The sequence below is a fragment of the Rhynchophorus ferrugineus genome, unplaced genomic scaffold (genome assembly GCF_030347505.1).
Source record: "Rhynchophorus ferrugineus isolate W39M unplaced genomic scaffold, kcgeb_rfMv2 rfM9, whole genome shotgun sequence".
NCBI lineage: Eukaryota > Metazoa > Arthropoda > Insecta > Coleoptera > Curculionidae > Rhynchophorus > Rhynchophorus ferrugineus.
Genome location: NW_027472588.1, coordinates 34,371,765 through 34,396,615, shown reverse-complemented (window position 1 = coordinate 34,396,615; position 24,851 = coordinate 34,371,765). Strand labels below are relative to the sequence as shown.

Below are 24,851 nucleotides of genomic sequence, written 5' to 3'. Positions count from 1 at the left end.
CACTCCATTCTACTCACAAGTTTTTTTTCTCTCTTTTTCTGTCTCTGGATCCGCCACGCCACTTATATTCTCAATTTTTATCCTTATCTTCTCTATCCCTTCCTTGAATCCATTCACATTGTTGCTCGATTTCTTCGTCCTTCTTTGTTCAAATATTCCTGAATTAGTATTTAAGAAATTCTTTTCTGTTGTTCTTGTTCTTTAGTATGTCTATTCCTTTTACTTTTGTTTGATAGTTAGTTCATCTCTTCTTTCTCCACTCCAAATATTATTAATTTTTTATAGGTGTTTCGCTATGGGTTCTGTATTCCTTCGTTTTGGCTCTGTATTGCTTTCTCAGTAAATAGTTCATTTTTAATGTACGCTTCGCAGTTTCTTCTTCATTACATCTCCGAACGTTGATCTAATAATAAATATAACTAATCATAATAAGTACTCATAAATAAATGTCGGATTTGCTAAGATACCATGGGATCGCTACTCTAAAAGTCAACACTACTAATACAATTTTAATTTAAACATCGCTATGTGTAAATATATGGACAAAGTATGGGAAAATACAGGAATGAATGAGAACTTACAATAGTCTTATTTAAATTTCTCAAGTTTCTCATGCCTTCATAATTTATAATAATATGCATGCTTAATTGTCAGGTAATAAAATTAATTCTGATTATATACACCTCGATCTCGTCCTTTTAACAGCAATAATATTTTTAAGTATTTGAAAAGTTTTATTAAAAATTTAAAATTAAATAAAATATTCGAATGTCCTTCTTTTCATTAGAAGGGAAACCTGATGTTCGAATAATAATCATTTAGCTTTTACAAACCAGATAAACAACATTAGATTATAAATGAATAGAAATTTGACACCGTTAATAATTCGACTAAGTTGGGCTAATATAGTTATACTTATTTAAAAAGAAAGAAAGTTAATAGTGAATAGCAGACTGTAGCAGAAACATATTATGCATCACAATATTTATAGTTAACTAAAACAGACCAAACCTTTGTAAAAATCATTGAGCTTTTTTCGATATAGTTTCTACCAAATACCGTTTAATACAAAAAAAGCAAATTACCTTTGAAATAATAATAAAATAATAATGATAATAATAATAATAATATACTAATAACTTAACATATAATCATTTGCAAAAGTGTTTTCTCCTTATAAAGAAAACGTCAACAAATTTAAGTAAAAGCATATTTAAATAAATCAACCACAAGGCCACAAAATATTTAAAAATTTCAAACAAATTCAGAAGGTATTTTTGAGTATACTAAAAATATACGAAATAAACTTGATACCTTCACTGAATTACCAAAATAACCCAACAATGAACCTAAAATTATATGCATGATGGAGTTAGGGAACAAAAAGTTTATTTATAACTCAATTTACATACAAGAATATAACTTTAGCTACGTTTTAACTAATAATAACGATAAATATATTTAAATTTAACAAAGGGAGTAAACTTAAGTAAAGGAAAGCAACAAACAATCAGTTTGGGATATATCTCTCAGTTATATATTATAGAGTCGAATTAATCCGGTAAAATGAACAATTGATGACAAATCATCAAACATTATTAATGAAAGGTAAGAAAAGAGGAAGCTTGTAGAACAAACTATTATTCCAAAAATCAAACTAGAGAGACAACATTCAATGATCAGAATGAAAGACTAGATGGTAAAAACATCTCAATTAATGTACATTTTATGTTAAAATAAACTAGATAAAAATTATATGTATATGTCATGAAGAAATGTTAATCAGAAAAATTAACTGAAGCAGTTTCTGATCCTGACATAGCTCCTCGTGAAATGTTGTTTTAACTTAAACAAAAATGAAAGCAATCGTCATAAATACCTCTATGAAGTGTATGGGGATCATAGTCCTTCAATAAAAACATGTGAATACTGGTTAGCATGTAAGCAAAGGAGACCAGTAAATTTGTTAGTTGTAACTCACCCTGAGAGTAGCTTAACAAAAATTTAAACCGTCTCAAAATGTTGGGTTGGGTTTTATGAATTCAAATTATTAATTCCAGTCTAACCGAACCATCAATAGGAATCCTAGTAACAACAATTGGAATAATTGAGCGCAGCATTGAGACTTACGTCTCCACTATGCCAAAATACTTGAGAAAGCGATCTTTCTACACATAAATAACAATAACATTATGTCAAAGGAACGTTGGAAGGCATTACTCCTTCCGTCTAACACTCATTCAAGACTACGCAGCTCTGATAACTGACGATGGGCAATGTAAAATGTATTGACTAAAAGTTTAGAAAGAAACCCAAAATATTATTTGCACACCCTATAATAACATGAGGATTAAAAAAATCATGTGTACTATGAAACAATGCATTATTTAATATATTCAATGAAATAATTAGAATGTCGAGAACCAAAATTAACAATAGACTATTTGTAACATAAATGCTTTAACGGAATGAACACTATTACACTATTAACAGTTAAAAGTCGAACCAACCAAGGTTAACGTTGTTGTTGCTATTAACGCGTCATTCACAGAAGCGATGCGAGTAATTTAACTACACCTGTTCAGCCGCAAACTACCTAAAAGCACCATCCTTTTTCTTCTGAGGCAACTTTCTCCGCAATTTCGTATAAACCGCGCAAATTGAAGCCAGTGTGAAGGCCATATAAGACACGAGTGGCATGATGTTTTATCTGAGGCCTTTGCAGGTATGCATATTACTTTAAGTCATACAATTAAGTATAAGAATATTATTACTGAAAAGTTAATAATAGAACCATTCAGTATATGTGCTGGTAAAATTTAAATATACTTAAGATATTTAAAAGATAATGATGGCTAATTTTACCGATTTATATATATTTATATATTTTTTTAAATATATTTTAAAGTCTTCTTTTACCAACTATGAGTTTATCTGGACTGGACCTACAGTTAACGTGGGCTCCGAACCACGGTCCTCAGCATTAAGCCTACCGACTGACGAGTGACCAACTTTAGAAATCATCCCGGAACACTTTCGGTCTTACCCAGCCTGGTTACTGGCGTCACTGGGATCATTTTTCTTGTCGGATTTTACACTCTTGCCTAGGACAATCACAAATTTTAAACAATCACAAAATCCATGACTATGTCCCAGCAGAATTCGAACCCGCGGCTATCGCCACAGTAGCCGTCCTATCGCCTTTACCACTGCGCCACCAAAATTAAGGTTTTTAAGGAAAAATTTTCGTTGAATCCAAAATTCTTCAATAGTAAATATTGTAAATTATAATGTCTGTGCCTAAAGTGACGTAACGGTTTCCCATACACTTGACAGTTTGTATATCCACAAGACTTTCATTATTTTGAGTTATAATTCTATATATAATTTTATAATATATACACTCTAATACCTGGCGTACCGGAAAGTTACTAGTGTTTTTTTTTTCGAAAATTTATAATTTTCAGAAAAATGGCAAAATGTATTTTTTTAACTGTTAGCCGTTATAAAAAGTTCTGGATATTATTCTTAATATATTATAGAAGACGACATTTGTATAAATAAACATATCAAAATTATAACTTAAATTTAAAGAGAAATTTTAGGCTAATTGGCAGATCCAACAAAAGTAATGAAGTGAATTTTATTGTAAATATACATACAATATACAAGCATTGACACGCAATGTACAAGAATGATGAAAAACTGTCGTTGCCTCATCCTGCAACATCTATACCTTCAAAATAAGTAGTTTACTCCTTACAAAATTATTTTGAGTATTTAATTTATGTATTACCTTCGTTGCAGTTGACGTAACTTGTAAATATCTAGATCTACTTCAAAATATCTAGATTGTAAATAATGTCGATCAAAATTGAGGTTTAATTCGTTTTGTTTATTGCAATTACGGTAAATAAAGGTCATTTTATGGGTTTAGTTTCACAACTATACATGAAATTAAGATATATAGGATATATATGAACACAAATTTTGATTTCAATAAATAAAATAATTTAAGGATAAATAAAAATGGGCTTTTAACACTATTAAACGACCATATATCCTCAAAAAATTTAGAAAAATATTAACTGAAATGCAAAATCCTTCAAAAGTTCCAGTCAAGGTTGGCCAGACTACAAAAAGCTAAGACTATCAAATATCTGGCATATTTACATCAAATAGTTTGATGAGGCATTTTTTTCATACTGATATAATATCAAGTGTAAACAATAGGACTGGATTCTTATATTTAACTAAAATTACCATTATTTTTTCGTTAATCATCTCTGGGAATCCGGCCGGTTATGTTTGTTATGTCATATTGTATAATCACTAATGTGGATTAAATTACATTTCAGTGTAGCGTGTTCAAAAGCGCTAACAATTATTTGCTATATACTTGACTTTGAACAGTTCATCACTATAGTACCAGATCATTCATGAAATGCTATGGGGTAGCAAAGTGTTATTTGCAGAAGTTCCAACATGCTTTTTTATACTATGTCAAATTCTAAAATGGGTTTCTAAATCTTATTAAACGTCTAGCGAAAACGTAACGCTGCTTTTGCTGAAGAAGCTTACTTTTAGCACCATACCTTTGACAATTGCACCTGTCTTGAACTGGAAACAGTTCTGACTAAGTGCTACTAGGTTTTTAAAACACAAAATCTGATATTTTTAAAACTATAAAAATGCTTAACATTGCATACCACAAATAGTCCTGTTGAAAAACAGCGCAATACTTATTCAAATGATCCTATATATACCATAGCAACTTAGTCAAGAAATGCTTGAAATTAAGTGTTATATTTTATATTTATTACATGTGACGACTAATTGCTTACAGGATATAAGCCTTATAAATAAAGTTATTATGTATAATGTATCATAAAAAAAAACATATTTATTATTCTGACGTAGGAAGAGTTAAATATTAATGAATTATATTACCAGTATTTGAAATATTGTTTTGTAAAAATGTATTAATATGTCCTCACCTAATACGCTAATTAAAATTTATCGTGCCATTTTTATATTTCATTACCTGTTTGAGAACACCCACTCACCTAATATTGGTGAGTAATTATCACACTAGAATTACAAGCACTTTATAATAAACCAGCAGTAACGCCCCCATAAAACTATATTGCTAATCTGCGGATATTTTTAGGTTGATAAAAATAATATTACATCATTTATTTTTGTAGTAAAGATGTGTGTAATAGAAAAGTGTTCAGAATTGATATTTATAATGCACACATTATTCCGGTTTATTATGTTTCTGTCTGGTTAATGTACAACTATCAATAGAAAATACAATTTTCACAAAATGCAGATATCATATATATCTATATATATATCTATCTACCCCATAGCATTTCATGAATGATCTGGTACTATAGTGATGAACTGTTCAAAGTCAAGTATATAGCAAATAATTGTTAGCGCTTTTGAACACGCTACACTGAAATGTAATTTAATCCACATTAGTGATTATACAATATGACATAACAAACATAACCGGCCGGATTCCCAGAGATGATTAACGAAAAAATAATGGTAATTTTAGTTAAATATAAGAATCCAGTCCTATTGTTTACACTTGATATTATATCAGTATGAAAAAAATGCCTCATCAAACTATTTGATGTAAATATGCCAGATATTTGATAGTCTTAGCTTTTTGTAGTCTGGCCAACCTTGACTGGAACTTTTGAAGGATTTTGCATTTCAATTAATATTTTTCTAAATTTTTTGAGGATATATATATATATATATATATATATATATATAAACTATATATATATATATATATATATATATATATATATATATAAACTATATATATATATATATATATATATATATATATATATATATAAACTATATATATATATATATATATATATATATATATATATATATATATATATAAACTATATATATACATTACAGCTAATAATTAATGTTTAATTACATATTCAATACTATATACAAAAAGATGAAGAAGTTATTATGTGTCAAAGCAAATAACAGTATATTTTAAGAATATTGAGAAAAATGGGATTAGACTTCTAGAAACTAGATTAGAAACATTTAATTATAATTAAGAGAAATATCTATTTTATTTTACTACAATTACGTCTGATTCAAAATATATATCATCCACCATATATATATATATATATATATATATATATATATATATATATATATATATATATATATATATATATATATACATAAATTATGTGATTACAGCTAATAATTAATGTTTAATTACATATTCAATACTATATAGAAAAAGGTCAAGAAGTTATTATGTGTCAAAGCAAATAACTGTATATTTTAAGAATATTGAGAAAAATGGGATTAGACTTCTACAAAGTTAGCTGTTAGAAACTAAGAAACATTTAATTATAATTAATAGAATTATCTATTTTCTTTTACTATAATTATGTCTGATTCAAAGTATGTATCATCCACCATTGAACTAACAAAAGAGAAAACTGAACTAACATAATCAACCCAAATTAAAAAACATTTTAAACATCTCCAGTAATTCTGGAATAAAATCGCAAGTATCAGAATATTTATATAACTTTCAAAGAGAATACTGTAGAATATTAATGTGTTCATTCTATGGTAACTGTAATAAATAAGATCCAACGAAGTACTGTTAAGTTATATGAATAAACAGTATGTCCAAGTGATAAAACATTAGTATGAAAATGATTGATTGTTTGGATCCTTTTGGAATTTGGGTCGAAAAATCATTTTTAGCAACAATATCATATTTATGACGATTTATATGATTTATGATTAACATTTTAATATTGGCCTGCTCTTATTGAATATACTCATAGATGTACAAAATTGTTTTCCATATTTCAGTGGTCTAATGCATTTGCAACATAACTAATAAGTGGCTCAATGCAATACCTGTATATTTAATGTAATTTTTATTTTGAGTATATATGTATGTTAATGTGATACTAACCAATGGTGATAATTATTTTCTATCATTAACCCACTCTTAACAACCATTAACACTATTCGGGCGGTCAACACAGAAACTTGTCTATATTTATATATAGAAAGCCCTCCATAAACTATACTTCCTATATATAAAAATTACTATTTCAATGAAATTTATTACAATAACATAGCAGTATAGTTAATTCATGTAACAATTAAAGTCAAGTAAAATTAAAAACAGTTATTTTCTACTAATTTTCATTATTATAGTTTTAGTTTTGTTTTTTGTTTGTACATGTCTTGTAAGACAAACGATAATATCCTGTCGTTTAATAGATAATCGTTTATTTATTACCCTTTCTACCTTTTGTCGAAAGTAAAAATAAAGAAAACGGTCGATTTTAATAGGAGTAATTTGTAGAAAGCTAGTTATTTGTAATTTGTGCCAACATAAGTGTGTATATTTTTTGTTTAATTAATTTTTAAGATTTAGTAACTGTAACTGTTATTTCTTGGTTATTTTTAGTGACGAAGGGGACAAACAACGACATCAAACCTGTTGTCTAAACCTACTAGTAACACATCATTCAACAAGTATTTGGGCTGTAATTAGATCCTCATATGATTCCTGGAATGTAGCATTGAACGACGCCCCTTAAAATTGTTATCTGCAGCGACCCTTTAGGTTACCACATATTCACCTACAAGTTCAAAGGTTGGCAAAGCTGGTTTGGTACCATGCGGTTCCGGTCTATAAAAGACCACCACGACGACGTCTCCCTCTCTTTCCTCTTTTAACTACCACTTGTAACAGTACCACTTCCATAGCGCTTCCGTACTTCCTTTACTTAACCTAATATCCTTTCCATTCTCCCGTCGGCCACATGAATAATTTAACATCGAAATAAACTAGTTTTTATTCAACCAGTGTTTTCAATTCCCGTGCGGTACAAAACAAAATAGTAATGAGTGTTTGGACAAAGAATCGCATCGACAACCGCACATTCCGACCGACCGACCAGACGAACATTCCCACAATTGGTGACCCCGACGTGATCGAAATGCCTAACAGAAAAACCAGCTCAACAGAAGCCACTCGACAGGTGCTTGACACGATCATGGAAGGATAGCACAAGGAACCCATCAACATCACATGATCGGCATTATCCCACGAGACTAATGCGATGGACGAAGACCACAGAAGCCCATGATGCATAACATCAACGCATGAATACTCTTGCGCCACGCAACGGGAGGCGTAAGACATAACACTTATAGGTACCCTCAAAAAAATCGGAACGCCTCAAGAAGATCGACATTCTGCTATTCCTTAGATGGCAGCTGACCCGTAAACTCCAGACTAAGGTTGGATCCCCATCTCACAAGCAGTCCCTAGGCAATTGATTGCGTGATTGCAGGTGCACTCAGGAACTTGCACCACATGAAGGTACGTTCTATGGCAGCTCCACTAGAAGGGGAGTAATGTAGGAACCGTTACAACCTTTCAGGCCATCACGTATTCACCTACATAAAATTCAAATGTTGGCAACGCTGGTGGATTGGTACCATGCCGTTCCCGGCAAACAATCGCATCGACAACCACACATTCCGACCGACTAGACAAACGTTTCTACGTCATACAAGCAATGTGTTTTCAAATTACACTGGTTTTGCTGAAACAACTTTTGTTATTTTTATTAAATTAATTTAAAAAAATCACAGTTTGTTATTATCATATATCATATCCACATCTCAAGTCGGACCAACAACAAGAAGATATCAACATCATCCATAGCGCCGAGAAACTGTTTGAAACCTAAAACTTGTTGAAGCTGTTTCAGTTAAATGTTGTTTCTTACCTCGATATATGACTATGGAGAAAATATGGATCAACCGTTATAAATTTGAATGAAAAAGGTCATCAGATGAGCAGAAAGCAATCGGTGAAAGTTATTGAAATGCCATAAAAAAGCAATCATTCTATAAGAATCGCGTAAACAAAAATTAAAGAAGAATATATGCTGTTTCCACGCATTCTAATGATTCCAACAAACATGTTATTCCAGTTTAAACGCTTGCAATTTCCAATGCAACTCACTTTTACAATAATCAACAGGCACAGTAACAACTACTGTATGTGGTCTAAATCTGGCAAATCCATGCTTTAAAAAGGCCTATCGCTTTAATATCGATATGTACAGCTCTCTTGGGCTATCTCACGACATCTTGTACTTGAGATTATCGTCGTAGATTCATTTATTATTGCCAGTGATAATTAGTAACAGAAAACTGTTCATTTTTTATCTGGCAAGCAATTAAACCGTGATGTTGAAACGTTTCTAATGATATTTTCAATCAATGCTTGTGTAATAACCATCTTCCCTTCTTTTGGACCATTTCCATCGATATCTTAGCTATCTGAATGTTCTTTGAAGGTTTAAACTGGATTTTCGTTCAATAAGTCTTGTAACTCCACTGTGACTCCAAGTGACTGGCTTCAAATGTAACAAAGCTACTAATTGGGATATGATGAGGTTGCATCAAAACAACAAATGCAATAAATATCGAAAATTATATGTTCCCTGGCCATCAAATTTAACAGTTAGGTTAGGTTGCTTAAGAGCAGTTTGTTTTGATATTTCGTATTTTCACCAATAGATATCAGGGATAAAAATACATGCAAGTAGCTAATAATTTTAAAATAACCATTTTTTATATAATACTAATATATGACAATATGTGCTAAATAAGCTGGTTATTGGCCTACTATTGAAACTGGAAAATGTATATTTTAATTAGTATTCAATGTTTTAACCCTCCAAAAAGATCAAATAACATGGATACTGTTACCAACCAACGAGTTATTCCATATAATGTTCGCCAAATATTTTCATTGTAATACGATATTAGAAAAGGTCATGGTATCATATATTTAAACCGCTAAATTTAGACGTAAATATTTGTCGATATCGTTGGCGGTTTTTCCAATAAATATTTAAAATGCTCGATAGAGATCCGAGTTATTTTCAATCGAAAATATATTTAGCGCCTCGTACATAGTGTGTGCGGTATAGGAAGATCGTTTTGCCGCAGTAACGATAAAATACGGGCTAATTTGCAGTATGTACTGATAACTGCCATTAATATAGCGCTCGAATGGCAAACTCCCGGTAATTTACAGTTCCATAAATATCATATCAAGCATTTGTTGAATGATCTGTGCGGTTGTTAGTTTAATTGCGCGTGTGTGAATGATGTGGGTACCTGAAGTTTATGATCTAACAAGAAAAGAACAATACATTGTGAATGAAATTTTAAAATTATTACGAAAGAAACTTCAGTTGTTGGTAAAATAAAATAAAAATAAACTCACTGTGGGCTGTCAAAGGATTTATGATAATAGTTATCATTAATAAGTTTGAAGTATTTTACTGATAACTAATGTTACCCGAAAAGAACTTATGAATATATACATTTTACTGAATATATCATATCAGCAATAAAAATTATTTTTTATTTATAAAGCATATAGCCATCATATTGCTAGTTACAAAGTAGAACTGTCTAGTATTTTTTCTTCATAAAATAATGTACCTACGTATCAATTGTTCGAGTGTTTCTTTCTAAATAAGTTTAATCCTAAATAATTAATTAAGTTTAATTTATTAAAGAAATGCTTTATTAGTAACAAGTCAGAAAATCCCAAAAAAATACTGAAAAGGAATAGTTATACTGCTAAATTTCGCTAATTATTCTACTAATTATTCTGGCCAACGTAGTCTAACATAGTGAATAAACACTTAAAAGTTAAAATGATCCTCTATTAATTTATAAAGATTCATAGGAGAATTAGTGCAGATATTGGACCGCCAAGCTGTTTTTAACCAGTCCAAAGATAACTGTTGCTGTATAAATACTTTTCTACGTTATTTTAACTATGGACATGCTACATAACAAGTTGATCTCCGATGGATTTACAACAGATTGTGTTATTGTGTATTCAATCGCATCAGATATATTTGTAACCAACTTTATATTGAAGGCGCTTCTCACATTTAGGCTTCTCTTTTCAGTATGTGTCATTGTACACATAATGTAAACACTACTGTTTCATTTAGTTTTACCTCCATTCACTGAGCCATATCATGAACCCTAAACAACACTCGGCCACATATTGAAAAACCGGCGAAAACATACATGGAAACATTAAAATGGCAAGTGCCACGCCAAACACTTATTCGTTTATTCCTCTGATTACCATTTGTTTCGACATACGAGTAGCGACCTGTCTGGAGCGCTTCACTCCTGATCAAATGAGTGATTCGTGGATAGCCTCAAATGATACATCAAAAGTACTCAAAAGTGCTGGAAGATGGAAAAAATTTGCGGCTATCGATGGACACGATAGATCGTATATTGTAAGCAAATGTACCGGTATTTCACAATAAAGATTGAAATTAAAAAACAATTTATAAGCTTAATATTGAAATTAATTTTGTTTTTGATTTTTAATTTATGATTTTTATATGAATATCAAAATTAATGTATCTATATGAAACAAATCACGGAAAATGTGTGTGAAATTATGCTGCTGCTACTACAGCGATTCTCGGTGACAAACGGTATATCAATTTGTATAAATCTAGCGGCTGATTGAATGTAGTAGTGTCAGCCGCTGTTGTAAAATTTACACTCCAAAGATGTACAGTATAAATCTCGCAGTCATAAAGCACGAGACACTCTCGACGTCACATACATTAAAGTGTCAGAAACCAGAGACACTACATCAATGACGAATTTATCCCCGGCTACGGCAACGCCACCAACGTCATTTAGACGGAACGTATACGGCAATCCTTCCCGACAGATAGTGCTTTAGTCTAATGGGTTTCTATATCTCGAGCGGCATCTTGACGATGTTGGGGAACGAACGAAATGAAGCCGTAAAACAATTAGCCGTTTGCGTCTGATGTGTTAGGTTTTTCCTCTTTCGACCGAGTTTTTCACTAGTATCGACGCCTCATGAAAATTATTAAAGGCAATACTGTACCAGGTTGCTCAATAAGTGCAAGTGATCTCGCTCGATCGCGACATCCACAATTTTCTAACTTGAAATAATGTTTATTCATTCAATCAGATAAACCCAGCCACATTCATTAGGTGATTTCATGTATTTTAAATATTCTTCACAGTTCAATACCATAGATCCAAATGGACCTAAGTATTAACTTAACATATACAGCAAAACCTTGATATCTAATGATAATTTAGATTTACGCCCTATCAGCCAGTACATTTGGTTTAGTTTAATCCCAAGCTGTTTGCATTTTGTAACTATATGTTTTTTTTTTCATGTCAAACTTGCTTGCTTGTTGTCTGCTTGCGGAAGTTCATGATAATTCAATTTTATTGAGGGACATGTTGGTCTACAAAGGGTGTGTCACAACGGTAGATTGTGTCTCATTTGCTTTAATACGTCACGTTTTCGACCACAATTCGACTTTGTTAAGATGAAGTTGCAGGTTTTTGGTGGCTGATATTGGATCATCGTGTGATGATAAAACCACTGTATCGTCAGCATATTTTGCAGCAGTAGTATTTCTTGAGGTTAGTAGGTCAGCTGTATATATAATAGATATAACCTTGGGTCCAGAACACTGCCCTGCGGAAAACCCGAATATATTGGGTGTAGGTCAGTGTATTCGTCACCCTGTTTGATAATAAAATGTTTGTCTGTGAGGTACGAGTTCAGCAGTTGAAAGTGCGTATAGGGCAAAAGCTTTTTCATTTTAACATACAGTCCAGTGTACCACACCTTATCGAAGGCCTGAAAAATATCGAGAAATCCAGCGGAGCAATATTTTTTATCGTTTAAGTTCTTATTGATTTGGTTGAATAATCTATGTATTTGTTCTATTATTCTATGTTTATTATGGAAGTCAAATTGATGGTCTGGAATAATAATTCTCTCTTCTGCGATTATTTTGGGTCTCTTAATGCATAATTTTTCGAATAGTTTAAAGATAACAGGTAACAGGCTTATAGAATGATAAGAGACATCTTCTGGTTTTTTTCCAAGTTTAAGAATCGTAATGATTTGAGCCACTATCCAAGTGCTAGGAATGTAATTAAGTCTTAGCATGGCATTAAATATGAATGTTTTTAATTTGATGCACTTTCCTAACAGCTCTTTTAAGATTCTTTCAGTTATTAGGTCAAAATCAGGAGCTTTTTCAGAATTGATTTCGTAATGTATTGTTTGTTTTTCTTCCTTAACAGTAAATTTCTCATGTGGCAGATGCATTTGAAACGGAGTGTTAAGAAAGCCAACTATGTTACTTTCTTCTGTTGCGGATATTTCAGACGGGTACGGATTAAATACTGTCTTTAAATGTTTAGAGAAAACTTCCATTTTATTTTTATCATTACTAGCCCAGGTATTGTTGTGTATTTTAATGAGTTGGTTATGTTGTTGAGGTTTTTTAATTTTTTTTGTTACTTTCCAGAGAGAATATTTGGTTGCATTGAACCGTGGGTACTACTAGCAAATCTAACATAGATATTCTCCAGAGGTTCCAGAATAAAGTGTTGCGAGTCATCGTCGATGCCCCATATATGTATACAACAAATTGATTCAGCACGATATCCCCATAAAACCCATAACGAGTGTGATTCGAAGTATTAGTACGAAGTACTCTGAAAGACTATTAGTGCATCCCAATACACTCGCCAAACAGTTAAATGTGCGCGATGACAGTGAAGTGCGTAGGTTTAAACGCATACTGCCATACGAACTGATTAATAGACACATTGAATGAGATTTAATAATCTCTAGAATAAGCTAGAATAGTTTTTAGAGTATGTTAGACTTGATTGTTGATGTAGATGGCTCTTCTGGTTTAAGCTAGATCGTTCATGAATCGATATCTATCTATTTATCATCGATTCATCCCCTGTTATCAACTATTAAGCTGTATGAAAGTTATTTGAGAGTTTAAGCTCTGTGTTCGTCCAATAAGCTTTGAAATTAATTAATTTTTCTCGAATATATTTGGTACTCCAGGCGTTCCATTTCTTGTCACTGATATCAAAATTACTACCATACAATCCAACCAAAACGTAAAAGTTCAGTTTTTCGTGATTGGCGTCCGTATACACTAAATAATTCAATAATAATAAATAGAAAGCTGTTATTTAACAATATAACATGAACATATATTTTAATTGTTATTTTCAATTTTCATAGTAAATAATGTTATTTATATGACATTTTAATTAATATATCAAAGAATACAAATTTCAGTATATTGCTTTTTAAAATTATATTTTTATATATAGTTATATATGCTACATATAATATTTGTCAGATTATATGATGCCTTTTCTAGTAGGTACCTAATATTTAAATAATATATTTTATTAAAATCATTTTTTACCGCGCCCTCTGGTGCTGCAGAAGTGCAAAACTTACTACAACTTTAAATATGGGAGAACGAATCCTATTTTTATATGATTTCACAGCCTAAAGTATCAACGATTGTCATATTCACTTTAAACTAATCATAATACACTAACGTCGATTTTTCGTGTCCTCTTATTTTATGCAAAGTATAAGGGTTAAAATGATCAAGTTTAAAGTTAGCTTAAGTTATTTGACAGTTATTTCCATTCGTACTTCTCATTTACACGAATAGATATCACTGATAAAAATATATGCAAGCACATGACTTATACACAAATGCTTATTCAAGGGAAAAAAGGATAAGAATTAATTTCTGACACTAATGTCATATATATGCTGTAACCTGGTACAAACATTTAAATGGGATATAAAAACAAAATATGCTAAACTGGTTACATGCGACCAAATAAAGTTTATAGCTCGTCGCCGAACGTATTACACGACGTTTTAAACAAACTCCATTACCTTTATCTCCTTCTCACCTTTCATAAAACCGACACGTTTCGAAATGAACAAAAGCGTCCCTTGTTGTAGGCGCGTTTTCATCGAACCATTGCCGAAAGACACGAGGGACCCATTTTTTCTTAACGGGACATGTTTTCTGCATAGAAATAGTCGAATATATAAGTAAGTAAATGCATCTGTATTGGTTGATCGGTTGGGTGATGACGTAACGGCGATCGTAGATTTTACGTCGGGGAAATGCGATTATTGAATTTGAAAGTCTTCAGGTATAACTAACTGTAAAGGTGCGAATCGGACAAAAAACATCTATGTATATTTAAAAAATAATAGAAAGTTGATGCCTACATAATTTTAATAAAATTGGGCTGCAAATTGACATTTTATCTACACTAAATATTGTTTTATTATTTTATATTGTTAATGGAACTAATTCGTTGACTTTTTCTCACAAAAATAGTAAAATATTAATGAGAAAGTGAAATAAAATGCTTTACTTGACTCAAAATCCGATTTTTTTGATACATTATAGATTATTTTTAAATGACTATAACCACATAAAATGTAATGAAATAGACGCTTAACAGGAAAACGAATATTACAGTGAACAACAAAATTAAGCATATACAATAATCTGATATTTCAACTTCTTTTCCTTGGAAATTTTCAAACACTTCATACAAAGTTCTACAAATTGAAACTACGAGGAAACGAAGAAGATGTAGTATATGTTTGGCCACCAGAGCGCGTGCACACATAAATAAAATTAATGACATTTCAATGTAGTTTGGTTATGTATAACGTTTTGACTATTCACATGCCTTTATTTCGCTGGGAAGTAAATTTAGCTAACGATATTGTTTCTCTTTGAAAAGACAATACGATTGAAATTATCAATAATTTATAGGATAATTAGTGGAATTAAAAGTTGAAAAAATTAACTGAAAATATAATCAAACTTGTATCACTGAATAGTTATTATTTTGCTCAAATTTATAACCTACTTTTTACTAAATATATTGCTTACACATAATATTTTTTAATAACCACTATGAACAATGAAACTTATATTAGATTATTTTTAATTTTAATATCTTAAACGATTACTTCAAATATAATCTCCTAATGTATGAAGAAGAATCCAAAAATCCAAACTTATTACAAAAACTCTATTAATAGACATACATCATATCCATATGAAACCAAAACACCCTGTAATTTATCATTTATCATTTTCTATAAAACAGATGCCTAAATCATTTCAAGCTTATGAGTTTTGATACGGCCTGAGTCTACAAATTTCCATAAAATGATTATTTTACGTTCATTAATATTCATGACACATAAAATGCATAAATTTATTAAAATTCTCGAAGATCTAATCGTATCCAAATGGATTATATTCAACCGCAATACTTGTAAAACTTGTAGATATGTAAATATTTTATTGCATTTCATGAGGATAGAAAAGTACTTTGGTATTTTAAGGCAGTTCCATTACACAAAATACTAATTTATAATATTTTGTTGATATTTTAATACCCGATTAGCATATATAACTAATAAAATTATATTGGATGATTATTAAAAAGAAAAAGTAGAACATAAAATATCACAAAAGTTACACGAACTAATTTATCATGTTATCCGACAGATCAAGCGACTAATAGGGAACTTTCATATCATTGAAAGTAGTAGTTTGTTCAGCTTATGTAGCATTAACAGATTTATTCCGCTATAATATTGAAAAATGAAAGTAAATATAACTGATAGACATTTTGTAATCACCAGAACACAAATTATTAAATGTCAAAGTATTTATTAATTGCAGACTGCCATATCCTAACTAGCGTTATCCATATTTAACTATTTTTATTAATTACTTAAACGTAGTTATCGAACAAGTACCTAACCAGAGTCAGACGTAATATTTCATAGAAGATAAAAGTAAAAAAAACTGTTTACATATTTATCGCTATAACATACGAGGGTCGTTGAAAATTTAGCCGTTCATAAATCCAAAAAAAAAAAAAAAAAAAATATATATATATATATATATATATATATATATATATATATAAGTACTCTAACAAAAGTAAGTATCGGGATATGACTAATAAAACAGGTGCAGGAAAACTATTCTATCCTACACAGTAAAATACAAAAAAAGCGTATTGATTATTCGGAAAAAAATCTAAATTGTAACAGGTAAATACTACATTCAATATGGACCTATAGAGTTCGATTATTGGGATGTTGTGAGAGAAATAATATCAATACAATACTAGTATCAATCATAATAATCATATCAATCCTGGAAAGTATAGTGGATGCACCCAGATGCTATAGGAACCATTACTGAAGCCGAGACCTTCGTATATCAACTATTATAGAGAAAATTAAGAGATTCGTATCGAGACATGAGAAAAACTCCACTCTCATGTTAACATCAAAGTGCTTCAACTCTTGTATAACACTAAACTAGGAGGCAGAGTTAAGAGAACGAAGAAGAAGTTATAAAGTTTGCTCAATAGAAAAAACACTGAAAAGTGGTACTAAATTTTATTTTATTTTATTACAGACTTAGCAAGGGCCAATGGATTTTAGGGTATACAAATTGTAAGTTAGTCTTTAACAATTGATAACGATAATATAATAAATTTCGAATAAATTTTAAGCATCATAATTCGCTAAAAAAGTATCAGTAATCACTGACAGCGATTGAAAAGAAATTAAACTGTTGAGTTTTAAATTGAGTTGAGTTTTAGAATATAAGGGGATTATAGCGCATTTCTTGCTACATTCAGACTACTTTTTGCATTTCTAGATAATTGAGGGTGAAAAGTACATTACCAAATAATGTAATACATTCTTGCAGTTACGCAGGCCTACAAAACAAGCAAAGAAAGTAAGATTGAGCCATAGAGAGTGCCTGTCATAGTTTCTTAATTATACGGAATAACCCAAATAGATCATTTGAAAAAAAAATTGGAAAGTTTGAAGTTAAATAAAAAAAAGAAATGACGCCTTCATTTGAAAAGATCAAGTTACCTTTGAATAAACGGTCCTTAAACAGATGCTTTCTTCGAGAGCATTATTAAAACTCATAAATTTGATACTTTAAAAGAGCTGATTAAGCTCTTGTGCAAGTGTATAGAGCCAAAAAAAAGAAAATTCTATTGTTTTTTTAAATCAATTAAAAAATAATACAAAACTTAAACCACCCTCGTATTCTAAATCAGCATCGACCACTTCATTTGCTTATACAGGTAATTCATTTCTATTTATCAAACTGCATCGTAATTTTGTTCGTTGGATGTATTTATTCCAGTGATTAATCAAATAATATTTCTGAACGCTGGAATTAGTTGCCGTTTGAACTGCCTGAATGTTTTCACGAACACAGACATATTATACACGATAAATTAAAATCTCTTTGTCGGATATTATTAATTATTGTATTTAATTTTCAAAATATACTTTATTAAAACCAACTATTGTTTATAATCAAAATTAACTTTATATATTTGTTTTATTTTAGGAAACAAACTGATTATTTTGAGAGAAAAACACAAGCATATTCCGAATATATCCGCAGACCTACAAAATTAATTGTAAAGGATTTACAACAGATGAGGTTACAGTCTATTAAATCGTATTGGATAAATGTGTAACCAACTCCATGTTGAAGCCCCACTGACACTTCACTTTTCAGTAAGATGCGCGTGACTGGATTATGAGCAAAGACACAGTAATTGAAAAAAATTCTTAGAAACATTAAAATAGCAGCTGCTATCCCGCCCACCGTATTCTCGGGACTTTTCAGCTTCTAATTACTATTTGTTCCGACATATGATTGTGATCTGCCTGAGCAGTGCTTCCCTTCGTATAAAGATAACAAAAATGGGTCAGCTCATGGATAGCCTCAAAAGATACATCGTTCTTTCGAGATGGAATCCATATATTTTCTGAAATATGAGCGGCTATCGATGAACAAAATATTGAATAATACATTATACCGATTATTCACAATAAAGGTTAAATGTATTCCAAAATCCTTTAAAACTAATTAATAAACCAATAGAACAGATATATTTGTAGCGACCTTGAGGAATGTCGAATTTTGCATAGTGGAATAACGGTCTACAAAATACCCAGAAATATAATCCCAGATGTTGAATACGGGCGGGGTGCCAGCAGCGCCAACTAGAACCCGATAACGAATAGGTGGCAACCCCGAGACGTTTATCTGGGATGTTATTGAAGGGTATTTCCATTCATTCAGTACTCGACCATCGTTTGGTTTAGGCGTGCCTCCATCGACTGCCCAAGCCTCGTCTCCAGGTAACACCCCTGCCATCCATTTTTATATATTTTGTATTTTCTACATTTTTATATTACTCCAATAAATAACGGTCACATAATGTAAACACCAGTGTTTCATTTCGTTCTACCTCCATTCACCGAAACCCCAAATATATTTTTTTTTTGAATCTTGAAATATAAAAAATGTGTTATAAAACGCTGGATATTAAATTTAAATAACTTTAAAAATATGCTAAATATATTCTTCAAATAACGCTCACTATATTTAATTTCGGTTTCGTTTTGTAACGAGTAATCCACTACATTTTGTAAATGCAAATCGTCATTTGCTGTATGCAGTGGTTTCACAGAGAGTCGTATGGCTTTATGCAACGTAGACACGAAATGTATAAAAATACGAAATTCAATAGGAATCGGCCGATAGCATTTACATATTACTTAACCTATCGAATGACTGAGTTAGGGTAGAAAGTGAATGTCCATTCCTTAATAGTGTAGATTTATCAAAATTTTACTGAGTACTAAACAATAGTCAATAAATAATAAAACATTGCTTTGAAAATGTTACGAATTTTACTAAAAAATATATATGAAAATATCTGAAAAAGAATCGGCCATTGCATACCTTCAAAAGTATAGTCTCTCCGATGCGACTTTAAATTTAACTTAAGAGAAAACGGATGAAACCTTCGTAAAGTCACACAATAAAAGTCTCGAAAAATGGAGGGAGTTCTTCATACAGCTCTACAACCATAACATAGCGTTTAGCGACTGCATTAGCCATTGAGATTCCAGAAACTGTATTTCCTGAAGAAGTGACAACAATGGACTAATTGCGAATGACAATAAAATCATCAAGGTACGGTTTGAACCCTGCAGTCGACCTAGTCTCGACAGAAATAGTTAAGGCCGGTAGTGAAACGTTGACTCAACCGAATCATATCCTGCTCGCAAACAATTGGCGATCGAAAGATGTACCGCATGGAAGAAAGCGATAATTGTTCTTAGACCAAAAAGGGCACAGTGAAGCGTGTAAGAACTATCCAGGTATAAATCTCCTGTTAAGGCTGTTCAGTCTCCTGTTAAAGACAGGCAGGATTTAGACCGCATCATAGTTGTGTTGATAGGAATTTCGCGATATCCAACCTAGTGCAGAAATGTCGAGGAGGTCAGATTGTCTTTTTATTGATTTTCGTTCTGCTTTCGACAATATACTCAGGTCCTTACTTTGGACAACTTTGGAACCGTATTCAGGAGCTTTGGAACACCTTACAGAGCTCGATGGTTGGCTGATGATAGCGTTATATTCGCCGGTACAGAAGTTCATGCTTCTAGCATCCTTCATGATATAGCTAGTAAGCATTGTGTGAAAAGAAAACCAAACTATTAACAATTAACGGAGTGTAAGAGAATTAATGAAGAGAAGACCGAAATATTAACAACTAACATATCCGTCTATTGTAAAATTAGATCAAGGGTATGATTTCAGATACTTGAGGTCAGTAATGCAAAAGATAAAACTGTTGAAATAATAAAATATAAGTAAAAAAGTAAAAAATTATTCTCTATGGCTTCGAGACTGTTACAATCTAGCATCTGTAAACTTGAGGTCTTTCAAATGTGATGGTTAAGGCAAATTCTAGATATTTCTTTCAGAGATCGTACTAGAAGTAATTCGTTTAAGTAACAGTAACATCGGTCTATAGAAAAATGTTAACAAATGAATTATGGGTTATACTTAATATATTCGAATTTATTAAAAGTGCGATTTAACAATGAAAATATTTGCGACCACAAAAGTTACAGTGATTTGACCATTTTTGGTTTTTGTGCCCAATTAATAACAGTCCTGCAAGCTGTTGGTATCGAAAGACACGTAAGATGGCGGAGGTAGTGTTTCTAACATCGCCAATATGTGTACAACAGTCTGTATTTAAAGGTTACAAAGGCATAATGGGTTTTACATACTTTTTACCAGTTCAAAATGGTTTTGAGAGTTTGTAAACAAGACACTGACTCCTTTTGCTATATTTGCGGTGCTTACATCAATCTACCTGTTCACCAAAAGTGAAGATAAAAGAAATAGGCTTCACATTTTGTTATGAATTCTTGCAGATGTGTTCTGGAGGGTGAGTTTATTTTCTCTTCTTTTTTTATTTTATGGAACCATTGATTAAATTATGTGTTATGTATTATTGTAGGCTGGTACAGAGGTAAAAAAAGCAACAATGAAGTTTGCAGTGCCAACAATTTGGAGGAAACCAAGTGGCCATGACAGAGATGGTAAATTTTTGCATTGTAAATCCACTTAAAAGTAAAGATTCAAAGGAAATATTATCCTAATCTACCATCGATCTCTGCTCCAATACCCCATACAGAAAAAAGCATGTACGTGCTGATCCAGTATTGATTTTCCACTCTTCTTTCAAGGCAGCGATACATCATGGCGTTCATCTGTATGCGTACATTCAGAATTCGGTATTGATTCTGAACCAAAAACTACACCTCGTCGACTCTGAAGATCTCAATGAGTTAATAAGAGATTTAAATCTTCCAAAAAATAAAGCAGAGTTATTTGCATCGCGGTTAAAATAATGGAATTTACTTGCTTCTGATCACATAATGTGGGATTATGTATGGGGAGAAACCTGTGTTGAACATGACAGAAAAAGTAAAACTGTTCATTTGTAAAAATTTAGACTCTATTTTAAAACAAATAAATCATAAATAGGAGCTCGCTATATTTTGATAAATCATTTGTATGTAAACATTTTGTGTATTTTTATTGAGGTAATTTTTAGCAAATTCGGTATCCTGCAGAGCCAACAGCAGCATATTGGCTCTGGCTATGAATTGATGAATGATGATTAAATTAAACATTAACTTTCATAGAGATCTTTAAAAATCTACTCATGGTACTAATAGTATATAATCTAAAGATTATAATCAGTAAAATTGTTATTATCAGTGAAAAAATGCATTTAAACTCGGAATCTTAAACCCCATTTTGTTACTTTGGCATCCAAACTTTCGAACTACATTTAAACCAATTGTCACGTCAGGATCAGAACATCATGTAACGGCAAAACGAATTGCGAATGGTTCACGACGAACGCTGTAACTATTTAAGGCCCGACAAATGATAACAATTTCTTTGAATTAAGTATAACCACGAACCGACTTTCGGAAAGACCTACCATTAAGAGTATTAAAACCTAACGATTATAGCAGGAAGGAATTCGGATGGAACGGGACGCCAAAAAAACTTTAAAGAGATACTTACTTGAAAGGTTAAAGGGTGAAGATCAAAGAAAACATTAAAACTAAACGGTAGAAGATTTAAACTTTACCTAGGTATTTTTAACGTACTTTTACTTTTATATTCTACATGTTTTAACATCACCATTTAAACGTGAATTAACTATATGTGCTTTACCGTCTAATGCTGTTTATATACTGGATGTTGTTGACGAGTTTGGATATTATTTCTGTACGTAACCTTTTGTAAATGGTTCATTAGCTGACAAAGAATTAAGAACATTCGTTTCATTGGCATTAAAATGTAAACATTTTCGATATTTAGTGCATGCTACTATAATTATACAGGTCTGCAACAAAAGAAACTGTTTAAGTATTTTCACCTGATTTATGTTGATAGGCTGCAAGCGAAAATACAACAAAACTTACTATACATGATTTTTTGACATGCATATAAAATTAATTCGATACAGCACAATGGCACCTTTTCATAGATTCATCAAAAAAAGGACTTGAAGCAGTGCAGCATTCCTGTCATTCCGTACATTTAAAGAAACCTACAAGAACTTCCAACTGGTTCTTTGCAAAAAGCTGGTGAAAAGAACGCCTTCTGAGAAACATTGGTACTTCCACATAAAGTTGTTTTGCTGCCAGTTAACATGACGGATTGTTTCAGATACATAGTTTAAACGGAAATTTTTCCCCGAGATCAGACATTAGGAACATTCATCACGACCATGTCGAATCCTTGGAAAGAAAAATAGATTGCTTAATGAGTCTAAAATTACATTTTCTTCATTACCACCTAGACTATTTACCAGAAAATATGGGAGATGTGATTAAGAAGAGTAGAGTGAATGACTTGATGAGGACATTAAACATATCAAAGCTACCGATGGAGAAAATATACCTAGGAAAATCGTGTATCTCAATAATATCTGACTACAATTGAACGTTTCTAAAAAATCTTCCAAATTCTTCCCACGAATGAAAATATACAAAAAGGAGGCTCCTGCGAGACTCAGATCAATCAATCAATCACATCAAATCATGATAGTTCCAAGTCTGGACTGTAAGGGGTGTGTATAAAAACCTCATGTCAAAGCTCTCGTATCTTATGGCAAATCAAGTATGAAACCAGTTTTAGTTGCTGAAATTAACCATTTCTGGGCTATGCTTCATTCGAACGATTCAATTATTTACAGTAAAGGTTAGATTTAAGAATTTCATAGTTAATTCTCGCTAGGTCGCCGTTTGTATCAGTTCACCGCCGTTTGTAATAGAATCCATCGTTTTCTCAAGAGTTTTGCTTTAAACCAGAACTGGCTTGATAAGATAAACAGTGATAAACTTAAGGGCCTCTCATACAGTATTTATATATCCAGATAAGGGTTTGCTTTTTTAGAGCAGAATATTATAGACCCAAATGGGGCAGACCACTGTTTAACAAAGATGCAGTTCCCAACAACTTATATTAACTCCAAAAAGCTCAGCATTTATACTAAGTAGTTTCTGATTCTAAAGAAGTTAATAGAATAAATACTACATACATAGTACTACAGTAGAAGATTTAAGCTTTACCTAGGTATTTTTAACGTACTTTTACTTTTATATTCTACATGTTTTAACATCACCATTTAAACGTGAATTAACTATATGTGCTTTACCGTCTAATGCTGTTTATATACTGGATGTTGTTGACGAGTTTGGATATTATTTCTGTACGTAACCTTTTGTAAATGGTTCATTAGCTGACAAAGAATTAAGAACATTCGTTTCATTGGCATTAAAATGTAAACATTTTCAATATTTAGTGCATGCTATTATAATTATACAGGTCTGCAACAAAAGAAACTGTTTAAGTATTTTCACCTGATTTATGTTGGTTGGCTGCAAGCGAAAATACAACAAAACTTACTATACATGATTTTTTGACATGCATATAAAATTCAATTCGATACAGCACAATGGCACCTTTTCATAGATTCATCAAAAAAAGGACTTGAAGCAGTGCAGCATTCCTGTCATTCCGTATATTTAAAGAAACCTACAAGAACTTCCAACTGGTTCTTTACAAAAAGCTGGTGAAAAGAACGTCTTCCGAGAAACATTGATACTTCCACATAAAGTTGTTTTGCTGCCAGTTAACATAAAGGATTGCTTCAGATACATAGTTTATACGGAAATTTTTCCCCGGGATCAGACATTAGGAACATTCATCACGACCATGTCGAATCCTTGGAAAGAAAAATAGATTGCTTAATGAGTCTAAAATTACATTTTCTTCATTACCACCTAGACTATTTACCAGAAAATACGGGAGATGTGATTAAGAAGAGTAGAGTGAATGACTTGATGAGGACAT

The 24,851-nt window shown here is 31.4% G+C and overlaps 1 protein-coding gene and 1 long non-coding RNA gene across 4 annotated transcripts in view; one reads left to right on the top strand and one right to left on the bottom strand.

Moving 5' to 3' along the window:
* LOC143202797 (uncharacterized) overlaps window positions 1-24,851 on the bottom strand; it is a 222,886-nt gene that overhangs the window by 144,131 nt on the left and 53,904 nt on the right. The gene's annotated exons all lie outside the window — the stretch shown is intronic.
* LOC143202211 (uncharacterized) lies at window positions 2,515-8,652 on the top strand. The gene is made up of 3 exons (XR_013007102.1): window positions 2,515-2,725; window positions 7,505-8,425; window positions 8,487-8,652. It is a non-coding gene; the product is annotated as an uncharacterized LOC143202211 (long non-coding RNA).